Raw genomic sequence first — 16,830 nt, 5'->3', positions numbered from 1 at the left:
TAACTTTACTCGTTTTCCTAATACTTAGATAAGTATATAGATATAACCAGGGTAGGTATACAAATGTAATAGAGAATTAGAAAGCGGACATTTTTTCAAATGTAGCGGATACTAAAAAAGACAGTCTATTTATGTCTAATCAGACAATTTAAAAAAAAATCCTTCAAATCGGAATCGAACCTACATATATCAAATATACGTGAAGCTGGACACTTCTTCGCAACGACGGCACTATGAAACATATAATAACATATAATTTTATTAACGTATAATCTATATGCGTGCCGTCGCTATGTTTACATTATTAGATGAGAATGGTGCCGTGCGATCTATAATGTAAAACATCATTGTATTGGACGCGTCAATGAACGGTTGTTTTGAATTAGATATTAATGGATGTAAGAAAACATATGTACCTATAATGGTACTTTATATCTATGAATCTATTAATTTATATGTATATTATTATTATTATTAAAGAAATATAAATTTTACATTTTAAAATATAAATTAATGTTAATACATACATTACATACATAACGTATTCTACTGTATTTTCAATTTTTATACTTTTGCATGCAAATTAAATATGGAAAATTTCTTTAAAATATTTATTTTAGCGAAGATTTCAATACTTCCATGATTCTCCCAAAAATAAGGTTAATTTGAAAGTGAATTTTCCTTAAGTGATACTCTTCAAAGAAATATAACAAATTATTAAATTCAAAATAGTTTCCATTTAACATTCCACACGAGAACATATAAAAGCCTCTTACAAACACTGTAACTGCAACGTTCTGTATTTATTGATATAAATTTCAAAGGCAAGTTCCAGTGGTGACCGCCGGCTGTACCTACGCTACGGGCCGTTGCTTCAAAGCTGTTTACACTGCGGCCTATTTGTCTTTAATATACACACGGACGGATGCACCTACGAATTGCTAGATGCGTTGAGATTTATTTATATGTTATACGTATATGTATATTTATAGGCCAGTCGTGGCGCTAATTGTGATTGTAAACGCGACAGGTTGTGAGTTCGATTCTCACTCGAAGAAATAAGATTTTTTAAAACAATAAAAAAAAAATTGTCATTAGTAGTTTACGAGAATAGCGTGTTCAACTTAACACTCTTCAGATTAATAATATTCTTTATTGCCCTAAAATATATTAGAAAAAAACATTTAGTCCAGAAGAGATCTCTTACAACCAATCAGTGTAAACGGATCAGCGGGTAAGCATATAATACAATTTAATATATTTAGATCAGAATTTTTTTCTTAATTAATAATAAACAAATAAATATAATCTAAAAGAAAAATCATAGAACCATAGATTATAGATACTCTTCATTACTCGTTCCTTTGATTTTGATACTCAAAATATTTATTACTAGCGGACGCGCGCAGCTTCGCTTGCGTATTTAAGGTTGAATTCTAATAACCCATGAAACATGTGTTCAATGAAATATTTTTAAGAGTCTAAATTTCCAATTTTATAAAAATCGGTGGCGATTTAAAGATTTTTCCATACAAACTTTCAACCCCTTATTTGCACCCTTAGGGGGTGAATTCTAGAAAACCATGAAACATATGTTCAATTAAATATTTTTAAGAGTCTAAATATCAAATTTTATAAAAATCGGTGGCGATTTAAGAATTTTCCCATACAAACTTTCAACCCATTATTTGCACCCTTAGGGGGAGAATTCCAGAAAACGATGAAACACGTGTTCAATTAAATACTTTTAAAAATCTAAATTACAAATTTTATAAAAATCGGTGCCGATTTAAATTTTTTTCCATACAAACTTTGAACCCCTATTTCACCCCTTTAGGGTTGAAATTTTGTAAAATCCCTTCTTAGTGGATGTCCAGATTACGAAAGTAAACTTGTGTCCAAATTTAACGTTTCTACGTACAGCGGTTACGGCTGTGCGTGCGTCTTACCTCAGTCAGTGAGGATAAGTCCTTTTATATATATAGATAAAGGATTTCTTGACATCGATTCGAATTTACAAGTCTTTTCTTTGCACGTGCCAAGTTATATTATAAGACCACAAAGGCGGTCTTTATTTGATATACTTATTCTGAAATACCCAGTTGAGTCATATCGGATGTGTGGTTTGGTGTGTTGGTGATAAGTATTTTACTTTAATGATAACATGTAGTAAATGTTATCTATGGCATTTCTTAGTATTTTACTGTTATTTTACAATGTGACTTTATTATAAGTTACGAGTATACCTATAGGAAACTGACTCAATTGTATATATTCTCACATGATATAGGTAGCTACATGGTTGATTCCAGCCATGGTGCAGGGGCACATGGCGCGACAGGTAGTGGATTCCAATCCCACTGGAGGAAATATTTAATATTTTCATTAAAGCAAAATACCTAGAAGACCTAGAGGCTGATCATCAAAAAATTATTCAAAATCAATCATCAAGCTGATGACGGAGGCGTGGAAGCATCTTCCATATTTTAATTTTATATTTAAATTTTTTCCGCTGAAGTGAGAATTAGTTCCGCCATTCAACACGCAATGCCTCGAAAATACGGCAGAAAGTGAGGAGAGGAGTGGCTTAACACTTGGTTCCATCTGCCTATCAAGCCAAGCCAGAAAGAAAAAAAAATCTATAATAAACCTTAGTAGTTCATTACGAATACGCCATACCAACAATTACATAACGCTTACATACTTACTTATTCGAGTATGATTACAATTCTTATAAGTAAAGAAGTAAATTACTTCCGAATCGCCACACGCGACCAGACAGCTTTTTTAACCGGTCGAGTAATGCTCGCAAACTCGTTCCCGTTGACGGCTAATTGATCGGAGGAAAAAGGGTGTTTTAGCGACGGGAAAGCGCAGTCGTTCACGAAGATAATAAAACTAGATGAAGTTAAGATAAAACAGAGAGATAGAAATGTTACGGTACTGTATTTTCACAGAGAATTTTAAATACTGGTGCTTAAAAATTATGATTCTTCACTTATTTTTTTATGGGTAAGTAAGTATAAGTAAGACTAAACTAACAGACGCGTTATCTCAAGCCCTAAAACTTAAGTGGCAATGGGCAAAATATATCACGCTACTCTGATCATCGCTGGACCATACAAGCTACCAAGTGGAAAGGTCCTATAGGAAAGAGAAAGGTAGGCAGGCCAACAAGACGGTGGGCTGATGACATTAAAGAAATTGCAGGAATAAATTGGACGACAACAGCAAAAAATAGAGAGGAATGGAAGAGGATGGAGGAGGCCTTCACCCAAACAGGGGTTCACATCCAAGAATTAGATAACTAACAGTACTAACACTAGCATTAAATTCATTTCATACTAACATTAATATAAGATTAACATCAATTGAATTGTAAACATTTGGTTGTGAAATAAATGGGCTTAATTATTATTATTATTATTAAGTAAGTATATATGACTTTTTTGGCCAGATTGCGTTGTGTCCACATACAAAAGTAGTCATAGTTTTTGGGCAATCAAAAATATTATTTAGGTACATCTATAGTCTATAATATAATTTAGATACATTTGTTAAAAATATCGCTGAAACCAATTTCATTCGACTTTGCTTCAGTTACACCTCGCTATTCCAATAATCTGAATTCAATAGGCTCCTTGCTGATCAGCCGGTCGTAAGGATTGAACACCAGAATGTAACATGTCAAAGCGAATAGCGAGCGGAAGACGAGGCAATATCTGGTGTGCCTGGGGGTTGAAATTATTTAATCGGTCAAAGTAGTAGGTTCGTACCAAGCGGTGCTTCCCCTACAAAGTTTCAAAATTTAACATATAATATATACCATTCTATAATGTGCATTCGGATTTGTAATTGATTCGTGTCTAGTTTAAAATAGTAGATTCTACGCGTTCTCCTATGTAGGTCGGTAGGAGTTCCGCCCCTCGAAACGCAATGATTCCAGATTTCGGTGGAACGTGGGGAAAAGAAGTGTCTTAATAGGACCGGGGAGTCTTAACAATAGGTTTCCTCTTCCCGAAGCTGATATTTATTTCATTGGAAATGATTTTAAATCGACATTGCTCAATCGCAGTCAAAAGTATTAATATAAAAATAACTATCATTATTATTAATTTAAAATGCGAGCAAGCGATTGCATTTATTACGAGAGAATATTTTATTCTCATATATGAATATTATACGGCAACACCCTTAGTGTTGGATCATTGTTAAATATGTATATCTCAACTGAGCGTATCAACATTCTTTACATAAGAGCAACTGCCTATACAATTTAATATATAAAATACTTTATATTAAATATAGTATATTCATTTTTAACATGTAGATAATAAATAAGGCCGTCGTGGTGCAGGTGCACAAGTGTGTGACTGTAAATGCTAGTGGTTGTGGGTTCGATCGCCACTGGAGAAAATGAAATTAATTTAAATTTATTCCGTTGAGTTCCGCCAATGCCACCAGAATTCCGCGGAAAATGGGAAAAGTTACGTATAATTTGGCAACATTTTTGCAAAGCGCTCTAAGAAACATTTGTTCATACCTTTGTTACCAACTTGTTCATACCTATCTTAGATAGAACTGATTTAAGTTATTTTTTTTTAATAATTATAACTAAGTTGTACTTTTATTACATAACAATTAAAATCATTATAAAAATAACGATAATATAATACCAAATTTTTAGAAATTTTCACATTAAGAGACATTATAAGTGCGCTGCAAACATAAAATATTAAAATATAGTAATACAGTGTATTAAATAAATAATCAAGTAGTTGAACCGGGCGAAGCCGTAGGCGGGTTGCTAGTTCCTTATATAACAACAATTGCCTATGTTTTAATATATAAAATACTAATTACAAATTCGTATTCATTTGTAAATATATTCGTTTAATATCTCGCAACATAATTCAGACATAACTGGTTGGTTTACCTCAAACGTGTATTACAACTAAGTGGGGCGCCACGTGACAGGATCAGATCTTTTGACAGCGCTTTAATAGGCCAAGTTGCAGGCGCCCCCGACGGCGCTCAAACTTCTTAGATAACTGTATGCTAGTTAGAATGCAACATTAGGTGCTTTTAATTACCTGCTTTGCCTCTGACGAAATTGATTAACGCTGTCTAATTAGGTGGGTAGTTTATAATAAGTTTGTGTCTTAAAATGTGATTGAGGGAGGTGGGACATAGCAGGATAGGAAGGAGAAACTGGGAATTAATAAGACACTCTGTTCCCATTAAGACACTTCCGTTCCCAATTTTCCATGCCGTATTCTAAAGGCATTGCGTGTTGACAACGTAATTCGAATATAAACTGGTTGGTTTACCTTAAACGTGTATTACAACTAAGTGGGTTGCCACGTAGGCCAAGTTGCGGGCGTCCCCGACGGCGCTCAAACTAGGAAGTTCTAGGAAGATAATGCTATGCTAGTTAGAATGCAACATTAGCTGCTTTTAATTACCTGCTTTGCTTCAGACAAAATTGATTAGCGTTATCTAATTAGGTACTTAGTTTATGTGGCAGTTTAATAAGTTTCTCAGTTCTTAAGATATGATTGAGGGAAGTCGAGATTTAGTTTTAGCAGAAAATGCTGCTCGTAACGTTATATTATTACGAAATTCTTGTACCTATTCAGATTTTGGTGGTGGATTACCTTAATCTGGTGGTTTTTTTATAGGAATTTCAGGCTCTAGCGCTAACCACTAAGATGTGTTCTCAGATGTGTTCGGTTTTATCTGATAATTTTTACCTTTAATGAAATACGAACTCTTATATCTTAAGCATAGTATATAGTCAAATACGTCTCAACTGTGCGAACAGCTACTATAATCCGAGATTTAATTAATTTAATTAGTACAAAACAAATAATATTTGAATGTGCTCTCACAGTCGACCACCAGCTACAGTGTGGTTTCTAATCGAGACATTCGACAGGACCAAATCGGTTAAGTTGCACACTAGCCCGGCGGCTTAGAAAGTTGGGCTTAAGATAGGTTAATCTAACCAAATGCATTCACTGTTACATGCACGAGTATTCTGTACGTTTTGTAACGAGATAAACTTCCTTATTTGTTCTTAAAATATACCAACGGGCCAGTCGTGGTATAGGAGGGTGTGCCTGTAAATGCGACAGGTTGCGGGTTCGATTCCCACTCGGGAAAATAAAATATTCAATGTTTTAAAGTGAGCTGAAGCTGAAAAAAAAAAGAACTAATCAATGTTATATGTTAAGTATCAAAGGTGTATCAATTTTTAAACGAAACATAAAATTATTTATCGGTAATAAATTTTTTTATAGGGTTATTGCTAAAGAAAAATGACTAAAAACTGAAAAGTATAATGATAAACTTAAACGTAAAAATTGTAATCTGTCTTTGCCAAGTATATTACTATAAAATAATTTGAAATTGAGAGATTAACTCCTTATGGGACGAAATTAGAGAAAAAGACGAAGATATGCGAAGGTTGTCTCGGTTCCTTTATATAGCAACGATAATGAAGTTAATATTATAAATTGTACTCACTTAGAAGTGTTGAATAAAAATGGTTAATATAAATATTAATCGAAAATATTATTTACTATTAAAAGGAATAAAAACGTATGTCATTTGAGTATATGAAAAATATTAAATATTTCATTTCCTCGAGTGGGAATCGAACCCACAATCTGTCGTGTTAACAATTGTACCTTATGCCCCTGCGCCACAACTGGCCTCATATAACATAATTCAATTGTCTTAATTAATATTATGTAAATATAATATATAACATTGTAGATATATCTATTGTTGTAGATATATTGTATTACCAAGTCGTCCTCGCCAGAACCTTCACGCAACACTGACCATATTGCAATGGCCAATGCAAATGGTTAGATATTCAATTTACAGGGTCCATTTGATAGATCGGGATATAAAGTTAGTCTATATTGCCTCAATATAGGAGTGATCGAGACATATTGTATTAGTTATAGGTTCATATCGGTTGTGAAAACGAAATAATTGTTTTACATAAATTATATTTATATCAATATAGATAAAGTTTTGGTGTTGCAGCGTTGTGCTCCGCCATTTAATATGAAATAAACGAAAATTAGGTGGAAAGTGGAGAAAATAGTGTCTTATAGACTGAAAAAATATATATACCACAGCAGAATTTTATTGATATTTAGTTCAAAAAATTGATTGTTTTCAATTCACACACTATTCGTAAATATAAAAAATAATATTATTAGCATTTCGGCTACATGTATTTTAACATTAAGGCTTGTTGCGTTGCCACCGTGTCTAGAGCTCTTGCAAAACACCGACATTTTCGAAAGGCTAACTCTAGACTCACAGTTAGGTGATGGCGTAACTTATTTTATTAACTCTTACTACGAGATATTAATCAAATACAATGAAGTATTCATTAATTTTAGGTTGTTAGAATAGTATTAGGTGATAGGCTGCTTAGGAACTCGAATTCTACCTAGAAAGGTAGAGTTAGTATAGAATATACATAAATTATTATTTATGTATAGATATGAGTTAATATATGTAGATGTTTCTCAAAGTGTGTCTACTAAAGAATAACAATTGATTTTTGTATTGATTGGTGCCTTGACACCGTTAAATAGTCTGTTAGTACATGCGTTTGTTGTAGGTTCGTTCGCTCATATTTTTTTAATCTATATATATAAAAGGACTTGTCCTCACTGACTGAGGTAAGACGCACGCACAGCCGTAACTGCTGATGGTAGAAACGTGAAATTTGGACAGATGTTTACTTTCATAATCTGGACATCCACTAAGAAGGGATTTTGAAAAATTTTAACCCTAAAGGGGTGAAATAGGGGCTAAAAGTTTGTATGGAAAAAAATATAAATCGGCACCGATTTTTATAAAATTTGAAATTTAGATTTTCAAAAGTATTTAATTGAACACGTATTTCATCGTTTTCTAGAATTCTTCCCCTAAGGGTGCAAATAAGGGGTTGAAAGTTTGTATGGAAAAATCTTTAAATCGCCGCCGATTTTTATAAAATTTGAAATTTAGACTCTTAAAAATATTTAATTGAACACATGTTTCATGGTTTCTTAGAATTCACCCCTAAATAAGTAAGCGAAGCTGCGCGCGTCCGCTAGTAACAAATAATTGTTAACTCGACTGTATAAAAATTAACTATCGCGGTCCATTTAATTTTTAAGGTGTTTCTTTTAAAGATATAAATAATTGTTTGATATGTGTTTTGTGTCGCGCGGTAAATTAAAAAAAACCGCCATTACAATATGTTTAACACAGACAGAAAATAGAGAACGAAATGTCTTAACACTTGGTTGTGTGCTATTTGCACCCATAAAGAAAAAGATAAAATATAGAAAAGAATTCTGCATAGATCTATATAATAATGCTAGTATTTTAAAACTCTTTTAAGTATAATACACAGTAGGTATAACATGTGAGAGAAAGCTAAATTGGAACCATAAAAGTTGTAAAACTCGAGTAGGTAGTGCACTCAGATAACGGCTTCGCTAATAAAAGAATAAGATCTAACCGGAAACCGTTATTTATAAGTTCCTTACATCATATTTCTTGCCATACCAAACGGTCTTCCACAGCTTTATAAGACTTTTTTGTATTTTTTTACTCAATAGTTTTAAGCTCTCAGTTTGTACCTATTAATCTCGTTCTAAGCGAGATTTTGTAATTAACTTTAGAAATTGATTGCGATTTATTTATGTTTTACTTGTAGTTTTACTTTGTATCTCGTATATACCAAGGTAGGAAGAAGGAACCTGGGAACCCAGTGTTTTAAAACTCTGTGTCCATTGAGACACTTTCGTTCTCCACTCACAGTCACACGATTGTGCCCACGTGTCCACGAGCCACGACTCGTCTGTTGACGTCATTATTAAGTTAAATAAATTACAGAACAATATTCTTTCAGTAACACAATGTGAAAAATGCAACTTTAAGCAAATGGCTCCTTGGCCATTATGATAATTTGATCGTTTCCTCTCAAGCGCTTTATATTAGTTTTTGATTGCGCCTTCGCGTGACAGGTTTTATTTGCGGTCAAGAAATAAACAAAACATCGAAAACGCACTTTTTAACTTATACTTATTATATATTTAACTAATGTACACGTAATGGCTAACTTGACGACTATTTTAGTAGATAATCTATCTTGAAAAATTCTCCTTCTTATTCTTGTTCGTCTCAAAGTTGGAGATTTTATTCGCTGTTAATAGCGAAACGATGACAAACTATTTTCTTAGTTTTTATTTTAACTTCTCCCTGTATCCCACACATAGAAGAGTAGGCAGAGGCACCTGGTAACCTAGTGACAAGACACTACTCACTTTCCGCCTAATTCTAGAGGTATTACGCGTTGAGTGGTAGAACTCAACGCTGCTAGTAATTCATTCTTATACCATAATTACTCTTCAAATGCAATAAAAGCACTTTTGCTTTAACAACAAAACATTCAATACCTGGTTTGAATACTACGATTGAATAGAGGATAATCAAAAGATAATCTACCCTACAAACATTAAGTACATATTTTACATAGGGCTATAAGTACTATATGCCTGCGTTGGCTTTTATCTCGAGAAGTTATCTCATGTTCACCATACAAATGTTTATCTATTTGCATTTCGTAATGCATCGATATTTTAGAATTTATAATATTTTAGCTTCAATAGGATTTTTTTTTTAATAATTTTTATTAAATATTTTAAGTCAGAAGAATAATTTACTTAGGATTATAAAAAAAACGATATTTTGCAGTTATTCATTTAAAACTCTAATTGTTATGTCGAATATTTTAATATGTAATTAATAATTATAGTACAACTTCCTTTAGCCACATACTTCGAACGTTTATTTTTTACCAGTTTAGACCAATTCCTTATTTTTTTTATTTTAAGCAAATGTCGGTTTTTTGTTCTTCGGTTTTCGTTCTTTTAAAAAATCCTTGAAACTGATATTTGAAAACTAGAATGTACAAAATTGATAAGTATACAGTAGTGTAATTAGTATCTTTATGATATTTACAATTATACGTTTTTTCTTTCATAATTTCTTAGAAATATATGGATATATGTATATATGTTACATATATTGGAATTCCTGTACTGAGTTTTTACTTTTTTTAATTCCAAAGTATAACCATTGAAAAATATTATTGAATATATCATAAAAAAGTTGTCAGCCTTAGGCCAGTCATGGCGGAAGGGCATAAAACGTTTGGTTGTAAACGCACAGATTGTGGGTTCGATTCCCACTCGAGGAAATTAAATATTTAACTTTTTAGTTCTTTGCTGATTTGAAGCTACATTTTATAAAAACACTTCTAATTTTAATATTTCTTATATCAAACGGTATGTAGGATTAGTGTAAAAAATAACGTGTAATCAACGGGACTTGAAGATTAAAAGCTTTCAAAGTTCCATTGACCCGACACAAGTACAAATTCGTTGTATGAATGGGAATCGTTCAAATAATATCGCCGTGTAAATACTGTTTGGCTTATGCCCAACTGATGGTTCGCTATCGAAAACTAATATTAGCAATTTTATGATTTCACTTTATTAGTACTTCGCATAATATAGAAAGATAAACCGGATATTTTCGTTTTAAACAAATGTTAATTTGAAATTTATTGTAACTATTATTTTATTGACGTAACTTACCAATAAACTTATAATATTTAAAGAGTGATGGACATGGGCTTATCTAGAGATAATTTCTGGGGATGGAATGGTTTTTAGATTTGCATAAACATGTTTGTGTAAATAAAAGGTAAATTTATTGTTAGTAAAATTTCTGGGGTGGCTACCAGATATGTGGTGGGGACGGACCACTCGGCCCCCTCTCGTCATACGCCCATGTTGATGGAACTAAAACTGTTCATTGGATTTAAGTCTAGAACCTAGAATTAAATTAAATGATCCTATTTAAGTAAGGGAGGTACAGGCGTATTAAAGATGCTTAACAAAATTTCAAGCAGAAATGAGTACATTATAAGAAATTTAATAAAAAAACTTCAAATTATCAATATTATATATTGCTGAATCTGGCTAGAAGACCATGTTTGATTCTTAAAAGCCATATTCTTGAATATAATTATTACTTCAAAAGACACCTCTGGAGAAGACCACGTCACATTATCTCGTGAAGTAATGAGATATCAATTATTAAGTAACATATTTAACCTGTAATATATAATGAAGAAGTAATTAATATCGTGCGCAACCGGACTGGTTCACCTTAGTATCTCAGCTTGGTACTTCCGTCTTAGCACGACTTCATATTGCTAGCTGTTCGAAGTAGTTTGATTTGATTATGACAGATGATTTGGATTTAATTTTGTTTATGGAGTGGGCATATGGAATAATAGTGTTAAAACACTCCTCCCACTTTTTGTTTTAGTGCCAGAGCGAACGAGCGAGCGAGAGACAAGTTTGATGTTTGGATGATGATAATTCGTTTCAACTTCAATTCTCACTTTTTTTATAATAGGTATATTTTTAAAGTTTAGTAATGAGAACTTAAAAAATGTTTTAATAGCTTTATTCTCGGTTCCGCGGTAATACAGTTTCCGGAATAAACCGTGCCTTAACCGGCTGCATACTACAAGGTGTCTTTGTCGAATTCCTTGAAATCATATATCTAGTTTTAAAGATATTATTCTGCATTCTTTAATAGGCATTTTGCGGTAAAAATGTGAAATATATTTAATTCGCGTGCGAGACGACAATTTTTTATTGTTATGAAGTTTTGTACGTTTCATAGACTGTTTTTTTTCAACTTCACGCTGCATCACGTATATAACAGGGTAAGCAGAGAGAGCCTAGTGTTAAGACACTCCACTCCCCCACTCTCCGCCGAATTGTGGACGCATTGTGTGTTAGCGGATCTCAACGCAGCGTTTTGCCTCGACACCAGAGCGAAGAAATAAAAATATTAAATACTTCATTTCCTCGAGTGGGAATCGAACCCACAATCTGTTGCGTTTAAAGCGACAAACTTTTGTCCCTGCACCACGGTTGCCCACAAAATAGATAAACTTTTAATTAAGAAATACATACATTTAAAAATATTTATCAATTATTCGCGCTCAATTACAATTTCCCAACAAATGTCAAAAGTATTGTTACTAAGATTGCTTTTTTATGTAATACTCGAATACAATCGCACTGCTAGTACCTACCTAGTAATCGCAAAGGTCACGGGTTCGTTGCGCAACCACTGTGTCAGCGTGGTGTACGCATTCAAATGTATGTATGTATGTATGTATGTATGTATGTATGTATGTATGTATGTATGTATGTATGTAGTTGAAAAGTGAATGTGAACACGTGACTCGCTCGCAACGTTTATACTGATCTCGAGTAATTGCTTGGATGGACGTTCCTTCGCTTGTTTCGTAAAGTTTCTATGTGTTTTTTCTTTTAGTGTAGAAATATAGTGTAGTGTTCTGTGATCTTTTGTGATGTGGTTAGTGTTAGTGTCTACTGGTGTCTAAGTGTCACGTGCTTCTTGGTTGAGGATAACCTGAATAGTCATTTTTGGTGTTTAGTATTCCTGGTAAGTTGTTTGTGTTATAAATAAATTAATTTATATTCGCTTCGGCGCGAATTTAAGGTAATCGATAGGAATAATATTTATGTACATATGTTTAATTATAAATATATTTTTGTATGTAAATATGTTGTTTTGTTTTGTTGTAATTAACTACGGTAGTTAAATTAATATTTGGAATATTTATTTTAAATTTGATATTTCATATATTCCAACAAACGTTTTATTTGTTCTTTAGTTATTTATTTTGTTGGAATGACGTTATCGTTTTTATTCCTTTTAATTGGTATACAGAAGTTTTTTAAGAACTTTAATGTAAACAGAAAGAGAAAAATCAATGCGCAAGATTCATTTTTATAATGTTTGAGGACGATCTCAACCTTCTTTATTGTAGGACAGTCATGGTGCAGTGGGACAAGGTCTGCCGAATTGCAACGGTTATGGATTCTATTTTCACTTAGGGGAAAGAACTATTCTTATTTCCTCGCTTTGACAAGAAGACAAAATACGGCGATGAGTTCCGCGCCTAAATGTCCAATCAAGTGTTTAAGGTCTTCAAGTTTTCAGCATCGTAGGCAAAGGGACCGTGGGAACCTAGAGTTATGACACTGTTCCTAATTAAGAAACTTTACTTCCCCACTTTCCGCCGAATTCTTAAGATATTGCGTGTTTAGAGGCGGGCTTAGGTGCACGCTTGTGCCCCTACGCCACCTCGGCTTCTAATTCTTAATTAAACATAAAAACTTATAAAATATACTTATTTGGCTTTGTATCTCTAGCGTATTGTATTAATCAGTATAACAATACATAGGTAGTCCCGAACCTCGCACCCGTCGTGTTCATATTTTATATACGGCAACTACTTGCGAATATTTGGTCAGGTCAGTGGGCAACCCGCCAGGTGCAATGTTTACCCTGCCACTTTTGAATTATTGTTACCGCCGCCGCCGCGTTGCACGTCTTTTTAAAATTTATCTATGGTAGCTTATACGAATAGTGTGTTATAAACTCGCTGACAGTTTATGTTTTACTTTATTATATGGTATATTATGTTTTTATTAAGAAAAATATTCTTCTCTACGTTTTTTCTTCTTGTTGTTAATATATTCGTACGTAATTTTGAAGATTTCATGTGCTTAGGGTTCCGTAACTACGGAGTTCAACGGGATTCTTATCACTAAGACTTTGCTGTCTGTCTGTCTGCTTGTCCGTCTTTTAACCAGGCTGACATGTCATAAATATATATGCATAAATATATATATTTTAAATATTCTCTTCATAAACTAGTTATTGATTTCAATCGTGAATTACGTAATTATCCAATAGTTTTCTCCTTTTATATATTATTTAGATTGAGACTTGTATACTTACAACTATAGATGTATCGTATACAAGAAATATAAAGCGGTTATTACTACGTTTAACTTACATGGAAAATGACAAGTACCAGTGGTTTTCCTGTTTCCGGAATAATTATTCTTTATTAGTTCCAAGTGGTGGTGTTGTTCTTCGAGCGATCGAATTATATTGTGCACATAGGACGTCTGTATACATATATGAGTATAGACTTGTTTAGAACTGGTATTATCCACTACACGAGTATTCTATTAATTGCTCTCAAGATTTAATAATAATTCTTAGTTAGAGCTTATTATATTCTTGTTAAAAACTAGTATCCGCTCGCGGCTACGCCCGCTTAGAAAAACAGTATCTATACCAATGTTGTCAAACAAATTTCTTATTAAATGCTACCTAATTATTATTATAACTTCATTTATTAAATACCACCAAACACATGTTTTCTTATAGAAAAATAGATATAGATATAAAAATAAATGTTACGGTAAGCAGTAAATACTCCTATAGAATTTTCAAATGTGAATAAATAAATATAGAATTTTTAAATGTGTGTGAATAAATAAAAATAAAAAAGTAGAAACGAAAAGGCATATCTTCCAAGCGTTTAACGTAATATGACTTACGAGCAGTAGTACGCCGGAGCTCCGATACAATATTCGGGCTTGAGTCCAAGCCGGCGTGCCAATTCTACAACATGCCCCCGGATATACGATTAATACTCTATTGTCATTAACTTCAGTGGATTATCTTATTGTTTTTTTTTATTTTTGTATTTTTTTTATTACTTAAGGAAGTGGTGTGTGAGTGGTGTTTCCACACCGCACGAGCGTGTGACTGGTTGTGAGTTCGATTCCGACTCGGGGGAATTAATTATTGAATATTTTCATGTCGTCGCTCTGGTAATGAGGCAAAGGGCGGCGTCGAGTTGTCTACGCGGCGGAAATTGGCGTACGGAATTGTTTTAATAGGAACGGAGTGTCTTTACACTAGGTTCCCTATGGCTTTTTTTTTTTTTTTTTTTGGACGCTGGGAAATGCTTTTACGCAGACCATCCGTCCGCAGGACAAATATGTTCTGCGGGCGGATGGTACTGTGGGACTCACCGTGGCAATACGATACTACCCACTAAAACCCAGCGGAAACCTCACCACCTAAATTGAGACGCCGCAGGATCACTCGCGTATGCTACTACGACGCCTCGGTGGTAGGCCCGCCTATTGCGCGCCACCATCGCTGAGTGTACAAAGACCTTCCTCCTAGGATGTCTAGGGTAGTTGGAGATGCAGGTACTGTCTCCTCCTGCCACCTGTCCTCCGACGTCGGAGCGAGTCTGCGTCCGCTCTTGACTCACGGAGCCGCTCCGCGGCCTCCTTCAATGCCATGACAGATTCACAGAAGGAGACCATGGCAGACCAGTTCCTCTCACTATCCAGCATGGCCCCCACCACACTGGGTAGTGAGAGGTCGCCACCTATTACAGCCACCAAAGCGTGGCGCTGTGGATCCCATGCAGGACACTCGACCAAAGTATGGTGCGCTGAGTCCACGGGTGCATTACACTCATGGCACGTCGGCGACACCTCCCGACGTGCAATCTGGTGCAGGTATTTGCCAAAGCAACCGTGCCCAGTCAGTATCTGCACCAATCTAAATGTAAGGACCCCAAAGTTTCTTAAGAACCAGCGTTCCAGGTGTGGGCGAATCGCTTCCACCGTAAAAAGACCTGCCGCCGGGCATCCCAGGTCCAACTTCCATCGTCGGATCAGGGCTTCGTCTGCCCTTCTCCTGATCCGCACGATTTCCTCCATTGATGATCGTTCCCGTCGCGACCGCTCACTTGTACGGAAAGCATGGACTTTAGCGAGTACTTCCGCGTGTAACTCCCAAGGCGGATCACTCGCCAAGAGAGTAGCCGCCGTCCATGACACTGTACGGTAGCCCCGAATAGCTCTCACCGCTATGATCCGTTGCGCTTTTCGCAGTTGAGTCCTGTTACGAACGGTGAGAGAATCCTCCCACACGGGAGCCCCGTACAGCGCCATAGATCTCAACACGCCAACATATAGCCGTCGACATGTGTAATCCGGACCTCCAATATTCGGTAGTAATCTACCGAGGGCCCCTGCGGTATTCACAAGCTTTGGTACAAGTTGAGCGAAGTGCGACGAAAACGACCATCGACTGTCCAGGATCAGACCCAGATATTTCATCTGAGCCCGTAATTCCACCTCCTGTCCCTGAATGGAAAGAGTGGCCCCACGGGGTGGTCCCTTGCGTGGACCATGAAACAGTAGGGCCTCCGTTTTTGAACTGGAAACCCTGAGACCCAGCGATTCAATACGGTCAATAACACGAGCGATACCGAATTCAGCCAGACGTGCCGCCTCATTATAATTTACACCTCGGGATGTGATAAGAGTGTCATCAGCGTAGCAGATGACGCTCATCCCTATGCCTACCCTAATTTGTGGCCTCGAAATAAATGACATCTTATTATTAAATGTTGAATTTTAATATAATTAATTATTTTTAATAAAAAACATACTACATAAATACTCTATTTTTGTTTAAAACAGAACTAAAGTTTCATTTGCATTCACAAATGAAAAACGTTTTTACTAAAATCTATATAAAAATATATATCTGTAATATTTTGCATTACATGTTTATTATAAAAATGCTTATCTACTTTTATTGCAATTGCAAAAACTGTTTAAATAGAACTAGATAAATATTTTAAGTGATTACACCTGCAATGATGATAGTAAAATCAATTAGATGTGATGTAATCATCAATTCTATAGCGTTCTATAAATAACGCCTTTTACGTAATATGCATACTAATATAGTTAAAAGGGTGAGGGATCGAATGAGAAATAATACATAGTTGGTAACGGC

At 34.6% G+C, this 16,830-nt stretch overlaps 1 protein-coding gene across 2 annotated transcripts in view; it reads left to right on the top strand.

Annotated features, from left to right (window-relative positions):
• Positions 1-16,830, top strand: part of LOC146539412 (furin-like protease 2) — a 198,555-nt gene that overhangs the window by 20,063 nt on the left and 161,662 nt on the right. Inside the window, exon 1 of one of the 2 annotated variants that reach the window (XM_085185219.1) lies at positions 12,375-12,579. The exons of the other annotated variant lie outside the window; for it this stretch is intronic. The gene's annotated coding sequence lies outside the window, so the exon portion shown is untranslated. Of the gene's footprint in view, positions 1-12,374; positions 12,580-16,830 lie in introns of those variants that run through there. 2 annotated transcript variants of the gene reach the window in all.

This window comes from Heliconius melpomene, chromosome 4, assembly GCF_056956725.1.
Source record: "Heliconius melpomene rosina isolate 202511_hmr_F chromosome 4, ASM5695672v1, whole genome shotgun sequence".
Classification (NCBI taxonomy): domain Eukaryota; kingdom Metazoa; phylum Arthropoda; class Insecta; order Lepidoptera; family Nymphalidae; genus Heliconius; species Heliconius melpomene.
Note: the sequence above shows the minus strand (reverse complement) of the source record. Positions and strands in the feature narration are given on the sequence as shown.